The 18,466-nt window shown below is 46.1% G+C and overlaps 1 pseudogene; it reads right to left on the reverse strand.

Annotated features, from left to right (window-relative positions):
* Positions 1 to 6,691, reverse strand: part of LOC111847777 (IQ motif and SEC7 domain-containing protein 1-like) — a 77,599-nt pseudogene extending 70,908 nt beyond the window's left edge.
* Between the last annotated feature and the right edge of the window lie 11,775 nt (positions 6,692 to 18,466).

Consider the following 18,466-nt stretch of genomic DNA (forward strand, 5'->3'; position numbering starts at 1 on the left):
CGTGAACCAAAAAAATATACATCCACAAGCACATGGCCATTGTCTTCTACACCTGAATCATCTCCATCGCTGCCCTGGCGAATCCATGGCCACTCTGTGTGCTTAGATGGACACCTCTGCTGCTCTGGCCGCCAGAAGAAGCTGAAACGCTCATCACCCTTTTGGCTCGTCTAGGGGGAGATGTCTGTCCAGGCACATGTACGGCCCCCCGGGGCCCCGGCCGGCTTTATCGCCGGCAGCTTCCCGTGGACACTGACGCCCAGACGGGCTGGCATTCTGAGCCCGGGCTTTGGCTCAGACCCATCTCTCTGTGCCGCTGATCTCCGTCTCGGCCGCCCACTCCCCCAAACCTCCCCCACCACCGTTCTGCTTCATCGTTCTGCGTCTCACTTTTGCCTTTGTATCAGTCCCAGTCCTCCACTTTTCTTCCCTGCCATACATGCCAATAGTTGTCCTCCTTTAATACTGCTTAACTTACTACAGATATTTCCTTCTTCCACATGCTACCCCTCACCCCAGGTATCTTTACCCAACTCCCACAAACACATAATAAATCTGTCCGGCCGTACCCCACCAGCACCAGAGGGATTCTCCGCCCTTCCCGCCCCGACACCCCGCACACGCGGATCACCAGGCACAGCTGTGCTGTGGGGGGGCGGGGTTAGGGGCCAGAGCCTCCGCTTCTATCCAAAGTGTCGGAGAAATGCATTTGGCTGTGAAATCTGGGTATGCACTGCCCCCTGCACCCCTCCCCCGCCCAGGGGACGCTGGCCGGCACGGCCACCGCACTCCTAAATGGAATGTCTTTTTCCAAACAGCCGTTCCCCTGCAAACAGTCGCTAATGTGCAGCCGCCTGCATTTAGCATATCTCACTGTAATCAGAAGCAATTCAAAAATCAAGGTCCTTTTCTGAATGTCCCCACTGATTTAATAAAGCTCCACTCACCATGCTCTCATTCTTCAGAAAAAAAGAGCTCTGATATCGAAAGACGGGAGACCTAAACGGTATAAGGACTGAGTGCAGTCGAAGGCGGCATGTACAGTCATTTTCACAGCCTCCGCCCTGGGTCATGCCTGACATTATCCGTCTCTGTCATTAATCCTACGCAGCATCTACACTTCAAGCGTATCCACAAATAACTGAGCAGTCTGATTTTTGACACCCTCCGGTCTTTTTCAGTACAATTGCCTTTTAAATGACTTTAATGGGAAGTTCTGAGGTTCATCGACAGGTGACAAATGCAAAATAGCTTGTGGTGACAGTTTAGGAGCGATGAGCACCGAACGACAGAAGGAAGCAGAGGCACCATATTCAGCTGCCCAAACATAAAGTAAACAGCAGCTATGCAATACCCACACGTGACAGGCTTAGGCTACAGATTCAATCGGGGCTGCGTGGCTAAACGGAATAGGGAGTCGTACTGCAGCACAATGCATCGGGTATCCTTCCACCACAAGGGTGAGGGGGGAGATGGATCGGCATGTAGACTGGATGCTGCAGGGGTGAGTAATAAAGAGATCAGTTGCCTTTAAAAGTGACGCACCAATCAGAAAGCAGAGCTTGCAGGCCTAACCTGCGAGGTGTAGAGTAGGTGGCCAACGTGAAACGGAAAGCTGCATTATCACAGGCCTGAATAACCACTGCAGACCACAGAGCGAGTTCCCCAGCTGCCCTGTGTGGATCTGCTAACCGACAGCTTCTACTTAACACCACAATTTGAAGAGCTAACAAAAAGCATCTCAGTTTCTCCCGCGTTTAAAATCACAGAAGAGCAGAGAGTGGGCAAGCAGAGATTTTACCTCTGTATCTTCGAATTTCAAAAGAAGCCAAAAGAGTTACAAGTAGAACATGTTTGACTCACAGGGTCTCTCTCTCTCCTAGGTGCTACCATAATACTCACCCACACAGAGGCATGCGGACAAAAACGCACTCAGCTCACAAGGAGGGGACATCATTCTCCTACACAAAATGAGCTGCAGTCATCCCCCCTACACACATCAATCCTTACATTAGCCAAGTGCACATGCACTCACACGCAGCCGTGGTTAAAAAAAGAGACTGTCTGTCTGCATGATTGACTTAGCTGCAACAGCAAAGCCTGACTGCCCAAACCCTGACGTTTAATGCAGATAGCTGGCCCAGTTCTATTTATGAAAGCTCTGCTTACAACACACACACACACACACACATTTGTATACATACCTTTGTGGGGACCATCCATTCATTTCTATGAGCAAAACCCTAATCCCAACTATGACAACCTTTAACCCCCCTACCCAGCCCTAACCTTAACCATAAGTAACCAAACAATTTAAAAAAAATTTAATTGCAGTTACAGTTTTTTTTTTTTATAAAATTCAGTTTCCCTTGTGGGAAATGAAGAAATGGTCCCCACAACATCAAAATAACAGAGCTTTATCACATCATGGGGACATGTGGCTCCCACAATGCAATATATATATGACCCCCACACACACACAGACACACACTCCAAAATCATGTCTCAAACAGCCCACACAAATGATGAACCCCAACAACTGAACAAGAAAGAAGTCACCAGTTAATGCCTCGTAGCTCCAGGTCGGATATGCGTATTCTCCATTAGCTAAAATACACAGAATACTCGGTAAAATGAGTATTATATGAGTATTTACAGCCACATTTTTCCATAACAGAGAATGAGATCGGGTGAGATAGACATGAATCTCTGGGACATGGCTAAGATCAAAGAGGGCTTTTATGGATGGTGCCAAATTACTGGAAGGAAGGTCAGTTTACATGCAGGTGATCTTCACATGTGTCTGCACACATACACACAGGCACACACACACACACACACAATTATATGAAGCTCAGCTGCTGTATGTCGTCTCACATGCACTGTTCTCCCGAAAAAGCATGTAATACAGGCTACACATGCCCCTAATGCATTTTCTCACACCGCTATGTCCAAACATGCACACAGAGAGGACCAATCAGAAAAACACCCTATCAGCTGCTGATTTCCCCACGTCTGCTCTTTCTGTCAACTGCTGGCAAAGCCAAATGGACACTGCCACTCCGCTTCACGTGCTGTAGGGAGCAGAGAGTCCAGCAAGGCAAGCTCCGTCGACGGCAGACACTGGAATAGGCATTAATCAGTGCAGTGCCGGCCATGCCGTGGGGGCATCCCTAAAGGGGCACAGGGACCACAGTGGCCAAAGAACTAAGCTCTGTCGCCACAGCGCCCTCCAGCTTCGGCTGTTGATTCTGTCCGCTTCTCCATTCTGCCGTTATACTTGAATTCGCAGGAATGATAACATGCTAAGTTGTGACAGGGTCTGTTACAGCTTTTCCTCTCTCGAAACATATAGGTCGCTGGATAATCGTTAGTTTGCTCTGGCATGTGACACAGCCAACTGCAGTCAAGCACTGCTTTCCGCTTCATTACTGCCGACAGCCAACCGTAATAAAAATAAGACAAGACGGCACACAGATCATATCCATCCTACCCTTCTGAAGTCCCAGCGGGGGGACGACAAACTATAAATGTCATTTATGCAACTAAAAAAATCAATTTCAGTTCTAAGTATTCAGCTGCCAACAAATATACCTTAAGCACCATTATTTATTATACTGATATGTACTGTTGTGTGTCATCCAGTATAGAAACAGGCCTTGGTGCTTAAGTAGCGAGTATGAGAATGAAAGGCAAGTATACAGTGCAAGGAGTGGAGGAGGACTCACTGTCTGTGCAGGGTGGTGGCTGGGCTGGTGCTGGAGCTGTCCGTCCGGTCCAATCTCTCCCTGTCTTTCTCTCTGTCCACTGGGGCCGATCCACAGGAGAGTCCCCGTGAAAGCCTGGTGTGCACACGCCGGTCCCGGGCCGGCACCGGGGGAGGGGGAGGCGGGCCGGTGCTGGCGTTGCTGTTGTGGGAGTGGGCCGTGTGGCTGGCCGTGGAGGCTGCAGGGTTCTGGTGGACCAGTCTGCCAGGCTCCGATGCGCGGGGCTGGCGGTCTAAGCGGAGATCCTTGTTTTCTTGGCTCAGCCGGTCCAGCTGGACCTCCAGCTCCTCAATCCGCCGCCTCTGAGTTTCCAGGAGCTTCTGCTGGCTCTCAATGATGTTGTTGAGCTCAAGAAGGTACTCAACAGCCCTGTTGGGGCTCTCCGGGCTGCCCTGACCTGCGTCCATGGTCAGGGGCCTCGCACCTGGCTAACCGCAGAAGCAATTACCCAGGATGGCTCTGAGAACGTGTCCCCCCCCCCACTGAGAGCAAGTGGGGGGGAGAGGACTATCAATGAATGGTCTGACAAAGGTGGGTCACCGATCTGTTTTTCACGCTTCTCTCCCTATGAGTTATGGTGGAATAGAAAACATCCAGTTTACACTGTCTCAACTTTTGGACTGTTAAGAATTAAATGTTCTTGTTGAGATAGAATCCATAAACAAAGGAATTCTACGTGTGTGTGTTTCTGTGTGCGGGACTTGGTGTGGTTCTTTCACATGTAACCTGCATGTAACCAAAAATGAGGTCCAGTGAAGGGAATCGTCGATTTTTCAGGAGGATGAAGACAACAGTGTTGTGAGGAAGGACATCATAGCCTGTCAAAGTCTATCACTTTTGAAATATACTATGTATTTTTTTTCGGGGGGAGGGGATTAGGGGATTCCTGTATGTCAGGAGGGGGGGCTGTCTGACAGCCGGGGAAAAGACAGGAGCTTGTAACCCTTCACTTTCTTCTCTTCTACTCCCCAGAATTTATTTCATTGGCCATGTTTTCAAAAGGCCACCAACACAGGCAAGGTCAACAAAATGAATTCACGAGAAAGTATCACTCAGATACTCCAAGTATCTGAGTGAGCGTCAGTAATCCAGATAGAGGTGAGATTGATTTCCGTGCCTCTGCAGTATCTGTTCATGTAGTTACTCCCGATTGGCTGCTCCTTTATAAAGTAAAACTGTGGTTTTTCTGTTTGGCTAATCACTGCCAATCAATGAATCCGTTGAAAAAAAAAAAATCTAAAGCAAATACTCAGCCTTCCATCCCATGGAGGGGGGGGGGGCCGAAAATGAGGAGTATAAAAGAAGTGCTTAAAAAAAATTGAAAATCCAGTCGGAGAGAAAGTGAGCTACATATGTCCATAGTAACAAATGGCTGAGCATCTCCCAAACTTCATCTCCATCAGAGCAAAGCCATCTTCTTCTACATCCATCGTTTGTGCAAATTCGCCATCCCTCTCTGCATCTGCACACATACTCCTGTAGTGTCCCCCCCTCTGCAGCTGACCACAATGTGCTCCCCGTAACCGCTACTCACTTCAGTTTTCTAATCTGCAAGGCACACACGCACACACTCACACACACACACGCTCTCACTCTCTCACACACATACACACACACACTCACACACACACTCACTCAACTCCCCCCAGAATCACTCATTGCCTTATTTCTTGGACATACAGACTCGTCATCTCCCTTATGTCGACTCACAAAAAAATTATTTGTTCGCAGTGCACATCGCTTACTCTCTGGTTTTCATAACACTAGGCTCTGAAAAGGTCCCATTTCTATCCTTTCTCTTCGAACGACTCGTCAACATTCCTTGAATCCTCCGGTTGATTATTCCTTTTTCTTACCTATATCTAATTCCGTATATGTTTAAATAGTAGAACACTGATCAAATGCCCAAAATAAAATAAATTAAAAATTATATGTTTAGATGAAGCAACGATATCTTTTCCAGTCCCCCTCGTTTGCTCCTCCGTGTAACACCTGCTTCCACCCTGGCAGGCGCTGCGGAGACGGAGAAACGACGAATAGGTGGGCAATAAGGATGAACAACAGACCAGAAATTCTTTAACTGCTGTCAAGATGTCTTGTATAAATCTTCTCCTCGGTCGTTCCAGAGCAGTCTTCTTAACTCTTCTGCTGGTATCCACTTCAAACGTCAGTTTTTATCGGGATATCCCCGCTCCGACGGCAGAATGCGGCTCTCGGACGGTGATTCAGCTCGAGGAAACGCCAGCTATTGAACGGCGATGGCAAAGCAGCGCTGTAGTCGGTGCTCTTCAAATGCATGCAGATTAAACAAAAATACATATGAAAATATATATTTATATAATTAAGCTGTCATTACAGAATCCCAAACAGACTTGGGTCGTTTCCCCATAATTATTACGGACTAATTATAAAACTGTTCTTGCAGATTCAATTTATTTTCCATTAAGGAGGTAATTGGGTAAATCATTTATGCATTAATAATATTAATACATATATGCTCCGGTTAATCATGCTGTCTTTACAAATGATGCATCGTTTCTAAATATATATTTCAGTATATTCATCATATGATATTCACTTCTTTCTTTGCGCCAGTATTTCTTCATGCGTATTTCCACGACGCTCTATCCGAAAGAGATGAAAGTCAAACCCGTCCCACAGTCGCTAAAGGTATCGGATCCGTACTTGGGGGAAGCGGAATTTGCGAGGCAGATTCCCATCCCCGCCCGTCGGCTCCTGCTACTGCACCTGCCGCCCCCCTCCGCCATTCCATTCCGCTGCGCCGCAGAGCGCGCGAGCGCGCGTCAGTCAGTCAGTCGCTGGCTCGCGGTGCCGCCGTGAGCGTGTCTGACTGGAGAGCGGGACACGCGCTGGCAGATCCTACGCTGGTCTCTGACTCGGCGGAGAAGCGCTGCTTCCTCTTATCCGGCGATATGACGTTAAATGGCGAAGCAGCTATAACTGGATATTGCTAGGAAACCAAGTAGCCACATCGGCCATTTTGGACCTAACGACGTAGGACTTTTAATTGAACAGACAGCTTCGGACTGAGCCAAAATGGCCAGTGCGGGTCGTTTATCTTTCTGTCTCCCCGCCACCCGCCTGCCCAAAGGAACTTTCTAATTGAAATTTAAAAATTCATGACACTTAGTATTATTTAGTATTAATGTTTGAAAAGTACTAAAGTTTCCTGAAAATTAGTACATGTTTTTACTTAAAATCTTTTTAGATGAAATCTATTGCCTATTTGATAGGCTTGCTCCATTATTTTTTAAATTAAAACCATATTAATTAAATGTCTGCCAGTATAGAAGAATCTGTTGAGCTGCCGACGCTATTGCGCATCTTTTCTCAAACCTACCTTCTGCCCATGTGAAGGAAAGCATCAGCTTTGAATTTGATGGTCAGTTAGACATACAAAGCTCATTGATTGACCATTTAAATTTCAAATGTAGTTTCACTCCATGGAGATCTGGGAGCCACTAAGGTAGTGTGGTGCTCCCTTTAGTTACCTAACCAGTTTCTCTGTGTGATTCAGTTTAACTTGTTTTACTGGCCAAGTTTGCACTACCTAAGCATTTAATACACAAAACAAACTGAGTAATATAAACATGTCAATAAAAGTAGATGTGATGTTTTTGTTCTACATAAAGAACTGTGCAAAATGTTTAAATGTTTCAAATAAAATGTTTTAAGGCAATGTTTTTCTGGGTAGTATGTGTACATAATACAATATAATTATGTGTATACAATATAAACTAACGGGAATTTCTTCTGTTCTGCAAAAACTTACTGATACCTTGTTGGATGGCTTAGAAGAACACTGCTTCTGTTCTCAAACCTGTTCTCAGGGTCACCCAAGACATACCATATATTCATCAAATTTCACCACCAGCTCAATTAATTAAATTAGTTTAAAAAATAAGACAGTGAGGTATTTATTAGTCATACAAGGTGATATATGCTAGTCAAAAACTACATGGGTGTATTGGATGGTTGCTGGAAACACTGGGGTGATTTTAGAAGAGGTTTGGAAATGGCAAAGCCGACCTTTTATAGGCAATATTGTAGTTTTACACCAAAATGAAGATCATTTGAACATCGTTTTCTTTGACTGCCTTAGACTTTTGCACAGTACTGTATAATTACGACTGCTGAAATATTATGAGCACTCCTTGTCTAGGTATGGAATTCAGAGGGAACCAGGGCAATCCCTCCCTTGAATCAGAATCTGTATTGTTAGCAGGTATGGTTTTGAGGATAAGTACTGTGTTCTGCACTCCCTGTATCTGTCATACCTTAAAGGAGAGCATGGTTCCCCATCAGCCTTTTTATCTACTGCGACATGAGCACAACCTCTGGCAGCCAGGAGTTCTTCTGTCAGCAAGTTCCATTCCCCATCCTTTGCTCACAGATCCTGCATGTGGTCATCATTTCAGTTTGCTTACCATTGTTCACTATGCATAAGTTGGCATTTGTAGACCGAAGACACTAGCATTTCATTTGGTTTTCTTGTATGAGTTCCTTTTAGTCATGGTGTGTTTGTGATTAAAGTGACGGTACTAATTGTGTTGATGTGTGCTAATAGCCAGGTCACTGTTAGTACTCTTGACTCAGCTCCTGGTATTGCACAACTTTATGAAGGTATAAGTATATGTTTTTCTGTCTCTTTGTGTCTAACTCAGACTGTAACTGTTTACAGCTAAAAAGTAGGGTTTTTCCTGCCCATATAGATTCATTTATGTTTTTTTAGGAATCTCTACCCACAAACCTTCAGTCTTCCCATGAACGCCTCTAGGAAGTAAAAATATAGACACCCAAGTATCTAGCTGCCTGGCACAACCTCAGGGACAGTAAAAGTTATGGTTTAATAAAAACATTTTTATTATTTTTAGCTGATGTCATCAATATTTTCTGTCTCTCTCTGCACACCCACTAGACCTTAAGCATTGCAAATCCAGAGTAGTTTTGCAGTGAATGTCATGTCTTCCAGCAGCTTTACAGTGCATACTCAGTGCATCGCTTCCTCACTGTGAGTGCCACCATCTGGTTTCTCTTCAGCAGTGGTCCCAAATCATCTTCTATTGAGGTGGAAAGATTGGGATGGAAATGAGCTCGCATTGCAAGGGCACTCGGGCCCTTCAGATGCTCTGGGTGCTGGCACTGCAGGCCGCCTGGGTGCTGACACTGCAGGCCGCCTGGGTGCTGACATGCTGAGGTGGCACGCTAGGCCTCTGCTTCTTGGAGCCTGTTACTCCTGCTCTAAATGCGTTCAAAGACAGTGACGGCTTCCATTCAGTCTACTTCCTATGTATCTGTCAAGATAAAGATATAAGAAAGGATATCAGTCTGCCATGGGCTAGTCTCCCATTTAGAGGCAGCATTTCCCAATCTGCTCTTCGGAGACCCCCGTAACCCTTGTAAGACCATCTCCTGGGGGTGGGAGGGGGCAAAAACATGGACTGTCTGGGGGTCCCCAAGGATCAGATAGGTATTCCCTGGCTTGTGCCCTGTGCCAGCTCTGTCTAGGACAAGGAGTCAGAGGATGGATGGATGGTCAGCATATCACAATAACAGTCCACTTATCTCCCAACATTGCAGGGCAGTGGGAGCCCACAACATGCACACAACCAAGGGCAATTCAGAGATACCAATAGTCTTTGGCCTGTTGGAGGAAACCTATGCAGCAGAGAATATGTGACACACAAAGAACATGGGGGACAAAATCCCAACCCTAGAAGTTTTAGGCAACAGTTCTACCCACCAAGCAAATTATAGGTTTGTGGAAGAAGAACTGATGCACTAGGTTTGCATCTCCTGTTCATTCCCCACCCCCCAGGATTCCACCATCTTGTTGTCCAGATCTGTGCTACCCTCCAGCATACTGCATTCTGCTCTGCACTGATCCAGCATCCTTCTCTACCTCCCACATACTGTCCCCTCTGTGCACCTCCACCACCGTGCTTTGAGGTAGACAACACACACAGCTGGGCTGTTACAGAAGAGAGAGAGAGAGAGAGAGAGAGAGAAGTGAGAGAGAAGAGTGAAGAACTGTCTGAAATTACTATCTATTTTGTTAAAAAAAAAAACACTGTCATAATACACTGCGTATTATTGACTAAATATTCAACTGAAGTCTATACTGCATATTTGATTGTATTATAATATCAGATGTGCCTGCATAGGATAAAACAACTTGTTTCTCAGTACTACCTGTGCATATGGCTCAGCGATTCATTCATCTCAGTTACTCTCAGCTGGATCCCTACTAACAATGGACAGACTGGTACTTAAAAATGCTTTGTGTGTTTCTGAGTCCAAATGCTTTCTTTGTGAGAGTCGCCTCAGTCTCAGGTACAGGGGGCAACTGTGTTCAAAACTGGAGAAGAAACAGGAAAAATCCCACAACGTAGGAGAGGCTGTGTTGCCGTTGTTTGTGCACAGCAAGGCATAGTGCTCCACTTCCTAATGCAGAAGCCAAGACAGACAGGGAAAGGATGTAAAATGGCAAAAATAGGGGAGTGAAAAGCAAGAAGGAGATGTGAATTCTGCTTCTCCCACACAGCAGTCTTAATTATTCAGCTGCAAAAAGTGATTCACTCTCGTTCATTCTCTCTATCATTCTTTCAGCTTAGTGGCTGCAATGTGGAACATTTTTTCTGGCAGCATTTCCTGTTCTTATAAAAGTCAGAAGCGTTCCTGAACTACTTTGATTATTTACACTCTCATCCAAGGTCTGCTGGCTTTCCTTCTTGCTATAAACAGAACTATGAAGAACCATGAATTATTGCATGGTTTCCTCAACATGAGGTCTCGCTGGCAAGCTGACTGGGCACAAGACATTTCGGTGCCATGAATTTCTGAAGTGTTTTCTTCATGATGTGGTGGCTTATCTGGCTTCGGAGGGAATCTGGGTCCCCACGCTTTACTTCAATGGAGTTGCCTTCAATTTACCCATCTCCCACTGGGAAGGATGCCAGAGGGGAGGCCACATGTTCGCGTTTCAGGTGGCCTTTGCGGTAGGTAGCAGGTACAGCGTCGTCACCTAGGCCTTCCGGCTTGCCCCTGTCACACAGTCTCAGGGTCTGCTCTGCTGAGGCAATTCGTAGTCTACCATGATGTCACTGGGACTCATAGCAATCTGCCTCCTTAAGAGATGAATAGCTGTTCATGGTAGGCCATGGTTTCACATCAATATCCAAATGGATTATGTAATTGTTTCTAACACCTCCCCCCTGCTCCCAGCGCAGTCGTTCTCGTGACTCCAAATGCTCGTCTGAGGTTAGTGAGGGGATTCGCCTTCCCTGCAGCATCCGCATGCTGTTTCTCGCGCACCTTCCCAATGTTTCTTTTTATGTCAGGATTGAGTCCAGCTTCATCTGACAGCCTCCTGTCTGTAATTACGAGGCCACAGGCCACATTAGGTATGCAGGAATTTGCTTTCCAAAAGCGCTCTCATGTTTGGATCCCTCCTGCACCAATTCTCCTCACTTTTTTCCAGCGGGGGGGGGGGGTTTGTCCTGTATGTCCTTCCCCTCCTGCTGTTCATGTCGTAAATGCTGGACACAGTACCCACGCCCCCGCCCATACATTTTCACTTGTATCTGCCTTGCAAACATACTGTGATGCACAAGCATGCAAGTTACCATGGGATTCGGAAGCAGGGAGGGGTTTTTGAGGAATAAGACCACAGAGAAAGTGAATTTAGTACAACAAAGCAGGTCTAGAAGGACCGACTTGTCACTCACAAGGGGTGATTTACTGCGTCTGCAGCCAGCAAATGAAAAAGCGCTTTAGAGGCAGTCGGGGAAGATAGCAGAAAATGAATACAGTTTGACGTCGGCTCAGAGTGATCCTGCAGGATCCTTCTGGAGCTCTGTCACCTCAGCAACAAGATGCGCATGCCGTTCAAATGCACCGGAGCTTCCCTTTTTATCTCGCATTTGCTAATTAATTTGAAATACATCCACTTTGGCTGTGGGTGTGTGTTCGTCAAGCAGCGTATGTGTGGATGGGTGGGGGGGGGGATTGGTGGGGTGGCTGCGGCTCAGACACACTGCAGGGAGATGGTGGGGGGGGGAGCCTTACAGCAGCACAAGGGAAGGGTGGGGGGCCCAGGCTGCAAGTTCGGGCTGCTTGGATGCTGCTCCAGGCAGGTCCAGAAGCTGCCATCACCTCCCACATCCACCTGGGGGCTAGTTGGGTGACCTGGAGCAGATGGGGGGGGGATGATGGAGGAATGAGTAGAAGAGGCAGCAGAGAAGATGCCTGGGGGCCTAGAAGAACAGGTTCTGATTTATCTCCTACCTCTTCAGAATCCAGCTACGTCAGCCTGTTCAGGGCAGGTCTGCCAGCCTCCATCGTGATCTTAGAGCAACAGGCACGTCTAATAAAAGTTTGCGGTAACTCAGTTTTGGATTCCTCCCCCCACTCTGTGTCTGAGGACCTTACATGTTCTCCCAGTGTCACATAGGTGTCCTTCAGGCACTCCATGCTTCCAAGACATGGGATCAGGTGTTTTGGCATTTCTAAACTGCCCGAGAGGTTCAAGGTTCAAGGTTCAAGGTTACTTTATTTGTCACATGCACAGATGTACAGGTACAACATGCAGTGAAATGAAATTTGTCCCGATCTACCCGACCATACACATACAAACATTACAGACATGTAGACAGGGGATATAGAAAAACAGAGAAACAGAATTACATTAGGAAACGCGAGGCGAATAAAAAAAACAGCCCCCATACTGTACTCCAATAGGGAGTATAATGTAGGAACAGAAAAAAACACCTCAGCAACATAAGCACATGGTCACCACACCTAAACAGACTCGTGACTTGCAACAGGGGTGGGGAATGGGGAGTTGGAGGTAGTCCAGCATAGACAACAGCCATCCTGACCAGCGCCAGTCAATGAAGTCAGCGCCAGTCAACAGACCCGCCTGTCCACTCTGGGGGTATGAAGCGTTGGATTGGGGGAGGGTGTCCTTTGTGGTTTGGGTAAAGGAATGCAAGAGAGTCTAACCGCCTTGGTCTTCTGGCGGAGTTGTTGAATACAGCAGCGGCCTTGGCCAAGGCCCTTGCTGATTAGGGGGGAGCCAGAAGAAGATAGAATAGGGTTGTTTGGGTTTTTGTGCGAGAAGCTGTAATTTCGCAGCTCCTCTAATGTCCACGCTGGTCTCCGCCGTCTAAAATCCTGTGCAAAGCCTTGAGCTCCTCCGTGATGTTATCCAATCTGCGGTCCATAGTCACGGTGATGTAATCAAATCTGCGGTCATTTGACACTGTGAGGTCGGATTGTGAATGTGAGGGTGAGCCCTGCGATGGCCTGGCATCCTGGCCCTGTACCCCTGTCTCGTGCCCGCTGCTGCCTGCAATGTGCTGCAAAGTCACTAGGGTTCTCCATGTCACCATACCATCCATCTTGGATGGATAAAAATGCATTTGTACATTTTTTTGAAATACTAAGTCTATATTTAAATAGAAGATAAATTTATTGTCATGGCAGTAGACAGCGCTGCAAAAAAATACAAACACAAGAACTGAGAAGTCAACAGAAAAGTGCCAAAATGATCACCTTAATGACCTTCTAACCAGTATTACGATTTGTGTGTACGTGCATGACCACCGCAGGGCTTTTTATTGATTCTTACATTCATATGGACATTGGATTGTGAGAGCCTAGGGGGGCCACATTTCCAGCCTGTCAGTTTTTCCTGGTAAGCCTGGGATGTTTGTAGCTCAGTGGGAGGATACGGCCTGGGATTAGGGTCTCACACTGTGGGGAGGACGTCACCCTGTCTTCTGAGCAGCACAACAGGCCGTTTGTTTCTGTCCGGACTCCCTTGCAGCATCACGCTACGTGTATGATCACTGTAGATGTTGAAACCCTGGAAACTGTACGAATCTTCGTCCCGATCTGAGGGCATTCTGCCAGGGCTTCATTCTGTACGCTTTTGTAGCCGGTCTGATGTTTCCTGCGGCACTGTCTACCCTCCGCGGCAGTGGATCCCGTTACGCTGTTCCACAGACATGCCAGCAGGTTATAAGTGCTAATGGTTCATTTTCCAGTGGTCTGGCATTCCCTCCTCGGCTCTCTTTCACACTTTACTTGCTCCAGTTTACTTTTTTGCAAACGTAAGATGACGCTATTTGTCATTTCTAAGTGTACAATGACTGACAAGGCATCTGAGGCTCCAAAGGCCCAGAAGTGAGATGAGGAAATACCTCATTACGAGGACAGCGGTGTCCCCCCTCCCCCACAGCTGAGCTCACTGTACTGTGCCATATATCCAGCACAGTGCATTGTCTGTACTTCCCTGCATCGCTCCCCTGAAGAGCCTCCCACTCCAGCAGGGACTTGTCTTAGCAAAGTGTAATTAGCGGGAGCAGCTAGCAGTAGGAGAAGGAGATACAAATCTGCAGCCGTCACTGGGAGACAGAGGTCCTAGCAGCGGCCCACATGGGAGGAATGTGTGCCAGGTACTGATGGGGGGGCAAACACAAGGACCGGCCAATAGCAACGCAGAGCTGAGTCTCGACTTAATGCCGCGGTGTTTCCACGGCAATGCTGTGTGGGCGCCGCACTTCGAAACCTGGAGGTCTGCACCACTGCGTCTTTCCACAGACTGCACGCGCTCCAACAAAAGCTGGGAAAATATGAACCCCTCAGAAAGATTAAGGGGGTCTAGTGCAGACAACGATAAAAAAGTGAGCTTTCGGCGCCCAGCCTAGGGGACAGACCACAGAAACGCCCGCCCTCCGGGAATGGAGAGAAAGACCTACCTGTCAGCAAGGCCTGACGTGTCTCTTTGTTGGGGTTTGCTTCGCCTGGGATCGGCTGCAAGTGGTGATGTGGCATGCCTGCCTGTGTAAATGGACACGCTCCAGGCAGCTCGAGAAGTCGTGTGTGTGGGCACACGTGTGGTTTGCGTGTGGATTTTGGCTGCTGTTGCTTAAACTCACTCATGCACGTTCGTATCGTTGGAGGGAGTTGTGTTCTCCTGACGGCCTGTAAATCAGCACATGCGATCGTGAGAGTGAGTGGGCACATTTGTGTGGGCGTGTGCTTGTTATATCATCCAAGATCTCTGCTTTTATTGTATATGTATATTACATACATACATGACTGTGTGAGTTATTTTCAGCTCAAGTTACCCATTTCATGACATGTAATTACTTTATTTTACAAACACCCATAAATTAATTCCTTTATTGTCTAACCTCTCTGCATATCTTCCTGCAGTGCCTACATGACATAGTGTAAAACAAATTATTTAGCAGCGACGAGCTTTAACATAATGAGGATTTGTCACGGTTGCGGAGATTTATGAGGTGTTATTGAGGGCTATACTGCAAACCGATCTGTTTATCCATTATACATGAGCGAGTCCATTACATCTCCAGAGCCGATAAGTGAAGCAGAAAGAGGAGAATGTAGAGGAGAAAGGAAGACATATAGGCAAAGACGCTAAAGGGAAATATGAACTTCAGAAAAGGGAGGGAAAGAGAGCAAGGAGAGACGAATGAAGCAGCGCATCAAAGCATGGGCTGTATTATTTCCAGGTGAATGTTTTGGTGATAACTTTTTCATCAATACTACAGAAGATCAAACAATTTATAGACATCGCACATTTGCCACTGACGTCCCCTCCCTCTTCTGCAGGATGTTCCCCATGAAACATCTCAGCACGTCATCCATAAAAATAGACTGTGGAGTGTGATGATTGTGAACGTGTGGGTGACGCATGTTGTCATACGTAGCATTTATGTATTCTGACTCCTCACAAAGGTTTTACAGCAGGTGCCGTACAAGAAGGCTTTCTTTGGGAAATAAAATAAATGGACAATAAATCTGCGTTGACTTTTCCCCGTAATAAATAGAGCAAGACAGTTCAATATCTCATTTTATTGTTGCAAGATCTGCTGACTGTATGATCATTTTTGCTGGAGGGCGAGAATCAGGACGCGGGGATAAGGACACAAGAAGCAGTACATTAAACAGAAATACCACAGTGGCTTAAGTCCACATCACATCACACTTCTTTAGTCTTCTGACAAAATAAACAGCAACAGTTAATCTTCCAATTATATACTTTTCTAGCCTGAGAACAGGGCTGCCTGAGCCTCGGAGGATCATTAAGTGTTATTTAGACAGCTGTCACCAGTTAGCCCAAAAAAGCAGTGAATTCACTGCCTGGTCTGAGACTGTGAAACAGCAACATTCACATTTCTCTCTGTTACACTCCCACATAAATTAATTAAATGCACTTGACAGTCAGGGCATACTGCTAAATGATTTTTCTAGGACCATCTGAAAAGGTACAGATAGACATTTGAATAAAATCGTGTTGTGATGTATCTACTGCAGCATTATTTGGGTTTATCAGTCGACATACAATGTTTGGTAACTCCAATTGACCTTGGCATGTGGGCAATACCTAGAGGACATCCCATCATGACATGAAGAGGACCCAGATGGGGACTTGAATCCTGGACCCAGCCATGTGGGGGAACAATGCTGACCACTGCATCACTACTCCATCCCTGGTTCTCATAATGTAAAATAGTAAAATAATAGAGTAATCGTAAAATTCAATTAATTTTCAAACTGGATAATATAATTAAAGCCAAGGTTGCAAACAATTACACCGGAGATTGCCCACTGAAGTTAAGCTTGTGTGAAAGCATGCAAGAAAGAAGCAATGATTCTGGTGTTTTGCTTCTCCTGGCAGCATATTCAGTCACTGAGATACTTACATCACCTGCCTGGGACGTATTTATATAAATTTCTCAAATGCAGCAGAAGTTCCGATGGAATTTGAGGGATGAACAGGATTTGTGCATCTCCCATATACAGTCAGAACTTCTGCTGCATTTGAGAAAAAATTCAAGATAATGAGAAAAGAATTCTTATCTAATTTTATTTCGTATCTTAACCACCAACAACCTAAAAAAACAAATAGATGTTAGAAGTCAGTATCTGCAGATAGGATGTAGGTGGACAATTTATCTTAATTATACCCTGAGCGATAGAAAAAGGACTTACTAAGTGCCTTTTACAGATAAATAGAAATCTTCTGACAGTGGGATATAAAGCTCATCCAAACATAATTGTTACTGATTGCATGCCATGTGCCGTACCTTCAAAAACAGGGCTGTGCCCAAGAGGGCACCAGTTCCACCTGAAGCTATTCAGTTCAGTTCATATCTTTTTCTGGTCTCCAGGCTTAAAATCTTGAGACCGTTTTTGGTCATTTTTGTTTCCTCAAGAAACAGCTTTATATCCAGGATGTTATTTGTTGGAAAGGGAAACAGGGACAAGTAAATATATTTCTACAAGGTTTAACCCTTTTGCAGTCCAGTAGGATCCCACATACATATAGTGAGGTCCAGGGGCATCAGAAATGGGGGGGTAGGGGAGGACCCCAATATCGGCAGACACCGCCCCCCCCCCCCGTTTATACGGCTACTGTCTTGTTCTAGTTTGAATGGTAGAATATTTAAAAGCAGGCAGGTCCTCTTCTGGACATCGGCCAGTCCCGGTGGACAGAGCAGCATTTTGATCCAAGTCCAATTTATCATAATCACTGAGATCTACAGCTCAGCAATGCACTGCACAGCCCCAAAACAATCCACAAATCCAATTGCAGATGGATGCAGTAGTGGTCGGGAGCTACACATGGCATTCTTACAGGCAGTAAGCGTCTCAGTGCTCCACAGTGCTAATGAGCTGAATTTGCAGCTATTCATTAAGACCAGAGGCCTTTGCACAGAAGGGGTGCAGGGGCCTGACTGTCCATCGCATCTCAGATTAAGACATTTTGGGCCAAAATGTGGAGCTGTCTCTGGTTCTGAAGTTGCTGCGGTGGGTGATGGTGCTATCCAGCTGTACTGTGTTAGCAGAGTCCCTCATGACCTTCAGAAAACATCTTGAGTCCTGTCTGAGGGACAACCTCCCTGGCTCTCCGCCTTCATTGACCGTTTCAGTAAAATGGTTTAATTTGCTGCTAGTGGATGATCTTGTTTTTCGCACTTCGCCTGACTCCTATCAAATAGTCTTGTGGTATTTGAATAGCTTTTCTGGTTTTAGGTCATAGCAATACTTTGCATAGCTTTTTTCCCTTAATACTATTTTAAACGTAGTGCTGTCAGAGTCAGCGCCTGTCCAACCCAGTCCTATGTGTTCAGTCCCCCTTTGGCCAGCAGATGGTGCTGGCCGTCCTGTTCCCTCTGTATTCATACTAACTCCCTAGAGTGTTTTCCCGCTTCCCATGCCTGCTGCATAGCTCACTGGGCCGAGCAGTAGCACCAAGGCTCTAACCTTGCAGTCATGGGATTGAGGTCAGCCTCACTTGTTTTGTTTTCTAGTGTTTCAGTTTTGTTTATCCTATTTGTGTCCAGTTTAATTCTGTTCTGCTTGTGTTTGTGTTAGTGTGTATTTCCCAGTATGTAGTTAATGTTTCCTAGTTTTGGTATTAAAGTTCGCTAGTTTCTGTGCTTGGTAATTCTTAGTGAAGTTTCTCCACCTGTGGCCTGTTTCCCTATACTGTGCTCATTGGATAATCGCATTGATGATTCACACCTGCCTTTTGTTAGTCCTTGTTATTTGTGTATTTAAGTGTCTGCCTTTGTCCTGCTCCTCAGTTTTCCATTATGAAATGTCATGGTGTAATGTTGCCCTGTGTTTGGTCCTGCTTC

The sequence above is a fragment of the Paramormyrops kingsleyae genome, chromosome 6, assembly GCF_048594095.1.
Source record: "Paramormyrops kingsleyae isolate MSU_618 chromosome 6, PKINGS_0.4, whole genome shotgun sequence".
Classification (NCBI taxonomy): Eukaryota; Metazoa; Chordata; class Actinopteri; order Osteoglossiformes; family Mormyridae; genus Paramormyrops; species Paramormyrops kingsleyae.